A 3,974-nucleotide genomic window follows, 5' to 3' on the forward strand; every position below is an offset into this window, starting at 1 on the left:
TTCTCTATTCTTTTATTCTCTCAGTATTCTCTACTGTCAAAACAACCCATTATTGTATGGTAATTCATCATGATAAATTGGGATGAAACATTTGCAGTGGATTTTTGGGTGCCTGTGTCACAAGATACCACTGGGTCGTAACAATAAAACAGGCTCCTAGAAAGGGGAAAAATAATTAGGGTGGCCATTGTGAACATCACTTCTAGTGTCCTACATAATATGGCCTGTGGGCCTTTCCCCAGTAATGCTACATCCCTGAAGTTATGCCAGATAATTAAAAAAACCTCTGATGTATCCCACGGGCATTCAATGTATAGGGAAGGGACACAAATGTCCTTCAGGCAGCTAATTCCTAGATTTCCTATCAGGATGTGTTAAATCTTCCTCTTCTGTGTACTTGGCAATGGCTACTGCAGAATTGGGAACAAAATGATGCAGTGTTTCTGTTTCTGAGTTAAAACTTATTAATGGAATTAAACTCTCACCTGTTAGCAAAACCAAAGGTTGTGCTTCCAAATACATGCTCCGCTACATTTTCACAAAACAACTTCAGTTTTGCCCTTGGCCATAATAGTGCAGCTTAACTTTCCATGAAGAACTAGGTGTAATGCTTTCCCACTCCATAGTTTTTTTCACTCCCACAGCTCTAGGGTTCATTTTATTAACAGTTTTGTTAGAACAGAATAAAGAATGAGATACTGAGTGGTACTGAGTTTCTAGGCTGACAGCTGAAAAGAGCATCGTGCTACTAAGTCATAAAGAGGCCTTGCTTTTTAGGGAATTCAGTTTTATTTTAAATAGGTTCACATTAGTTTCCTATTTTATCATCCTAAAGAGATTAGAATTTATTATAAGAGGCTTTTGGTGACAGACAATACATAACTATGAGATGACGGATTGATGTATTTAGCTGACATTTGTTACCTGGTAGGGGGAACAAGAAATTAGTTTGCTTTGTGCAGGCAACCCAGAAGATTTTAGTCAGGTAAACCTCCCACTGAAATCAGATAAGGCACTGAAACACAACACCTGCTAAGAATTTCATGAGTATCTCATTATTTACTGGCTTGAAAGAACTGGGAACGTAGCAGTGGTATTCGGTACAGTGATAAAGACAATTCTTGCCCTTTACAGCTGAACCTCCAGAAGATAAGACACAGATGAATCAAAGCACAGTGAGAAACCCTAAATTAATAAATTAACTTGTGTTTTGGCCAGCTTCTCTGCTGGTATAACATAGTATAGTTGCCTCCTACCAAAGACAACTCAGCAGTGCTTAGTAACGGAGCATCCTTTTCATTACTTGAGGAGGACAAGTTAACAGTGTGGCACTCATATGAAAAAAGGTCTTTCAAAATGTTTTGAATGAGATTAGGACACAGACCTGGATATAACACGGAATTTTGGGCAACAATTTTATGGTCAAGGCCAATGTAAAAGAGAATGAATGAGTGGCAGAAGTATCCATATTTGACACAGATTCCATTCTGAGATTTAGACTGAGGTGGAGATGAAGATGAGGAGGGGAGGAAGAGACGTTTGGGGATGTTAGAAGCAGTAGATTTATATTTCAGGTGAAAGATTTTAACAACATATGTTGAGCAAAAACTAGACACTGCAGTTATTTGGAATTTACTCTATCATATCACAGTAGCAAAAGAAGCACAATGGCTTATGAAAACCTAAGGATATTTTACTTAAATACAATGGCTTGAAGATGAATTTAGAGTAAATATTTACTTATACTTATGAATATTGCTATAAGGAGCTGATCTTTAACACTCCCACTATGTATATAAATGTAAAATGTGTATTTGTTCTTCATCCTTGTCTAGTCTGATCCTTAGGGGTATTATCTTGGTACAAGATTGTTTTCAGATTACTGTCTGACTGGCTGGGGAGGATTTCTGCAGAAATGCTACTGCAATATACAGGAGCCAGCATTAAGAAATTCAGAGACAATTTCTAGACTTCCGTGTTTTTATTAACTTTACATACTTTTTACTATCTGCAGAAGAACTATAAGAAAACTGAAAAAAAAATTACTATCTCTAAATCATTCTTGGAATTACAGTGAAACAGAAAAGCATTTCTCATGGCAGGGTGCTGTTTTCCACATCTGACTGGTTTTGATGGAGTTCAGTTCACAAGGCCAAGTACGTGGCTTTACTGGCTAGCACTGAAGTTTTATGTACATAATTATATTAATGTTTCTCTAAATTTTAATGTAGTCATTTTTGCAGTTTGCAAATAAGAGAGTTCTCAGTTCCCCCCAAAAGCACTCTCACTTTTTCACTTTTCTCAATGGAAATCTAACATACCAAGCAGAGCCTGAGGATAGGGAGACTGTAGAATCTCAAGACTTTTTGGAGTAAAAACCATGAAATGGGGAAATGCAAAGCTAAATTTTCCTCATTCAACAATGAAATTGCCTAAGTGCCAGTGTTATGCTTAGATGACCATCAAATAAAGACAGAAATATTTATAATTATTTAAACTGGAAATAGTTATGGCACAGACCTGTCCTTAGCATCAATGGGATAGTCCCCTATTGTAACTATAGTCATGAGCATCATCCTGTGTTCTCTTGTCCAAAATGTGAAATGATTATGGGAACTGGATATAAAATCAAGGATTTTATTGCCTATTTGGTGTGAGCATGACAGTAAGTCACCAGCTCCAGAGGGAGGTCAAACAAGATGCCCCAGTCCTGTCTATGGCAGCAAATGGTGGCCTAAGCAAACAGGACCGTGTAGGTCTAAAACATCATTGTTACCAGTGTCAAGAGGCTATATCAAACAATTCTAGTTCTGAGCATTTTCTCTTCCATTGTAAAATCTAGCATGGTCCAACACACCTTCCTCAGTGCTCTCCCCTCAGGCATAGCAGAGGAGGTTTTTTTCCTTTTTCATCCCCTTTGACTATTCTTTGTCCTCTATGTTTTCCCATTTGTCTTTTTGGCAATACCTCAACTGGTCATATATTCAAATTTCAATGCCAACATGGTATTTATCACACATCTTTCTGGTTACAGCTCTTCCAATTCATCTTCAACCAGTATGGCTGGATATAAAATCCTCAGAAAGATACTCCCTTTTGCTCCGTGTTTCTTGAAAACCTGGTATAACAAACCATAATTTTTCATTTGACTCTACTGTAAGCATGATAATAACAGGTACTTAATAAAAATAAAAGTACAACAGCATTCCAGACATCATATGTTGGACCATGTCTAGCACCACTATGTATTTACTGTGCATTAAAGTTATTTAGAACTTTTACAGCCAAAAAAATATCTGAGTTGTCTCCAGCTTAAGGTGCTCTTTTATGTTCCCAAGCCTGCTGATAATCTCTTTATGCTAAGGAAAATGAAATCCTTTCCCACCTGAGTACACACCATTTAAACAAGAAAGGAATTAGATGCATCCTGTCTCCTTAGATTTCTCTCTGCTTGGACTTTATGTCAGACAGTGAACACCCAGCAAGAACACACTGCAGCTGAGGAGGCTTTGGAGAGCAGCCCAGTAAGAACAGTGGCTGGAAAGAAAGCTCAGCAGAAGGTTTTTTTACATGGTTACTGGTGCACATTCGAAATTTTCCACCCTGGGTGTTATGTTGATGAGAAACGTCTGCTTTTCACTAAAATCTTGGGGTTTGACTTTGGATTTAAAAAAAATAAAATAAAATATATATATATATATATATAAAGTATTAAAATAAATTAATGAAGAGAAGTTAGAAGGGCTGTATTTTGAAACATTCCTGACGGTATCAGAGCCATTTAGCCCGTGGCTTGCACTCTTATCTAACAGCATTGCTCTGTAGCTTTGTCTCCCAAATTGCACTGGGATCTGCTCTGCCATGATGTGCTGTCTCTCCTTATCTTGAATGACCAAAAGTACCATGACATGAATGAAAGGTGTCCTGCTGTGACAGATGCAATATGACTCCTTGAGTGCTGTAGCTATGAGCTT

This window comes from Heliangelus exortis, chromosome 2 (assembly GCF_036169615.1).
Source record: "Heliangelus exortis chromosome 2, bHelExo1.hap1, whole genome shotgun sequence".
Lineage (NCBI taxonomy): Eukaryota > Metazoa > Chordata > Aves > Apodiformes > Trochilidae > Heliangelus > Heliangelus exortis.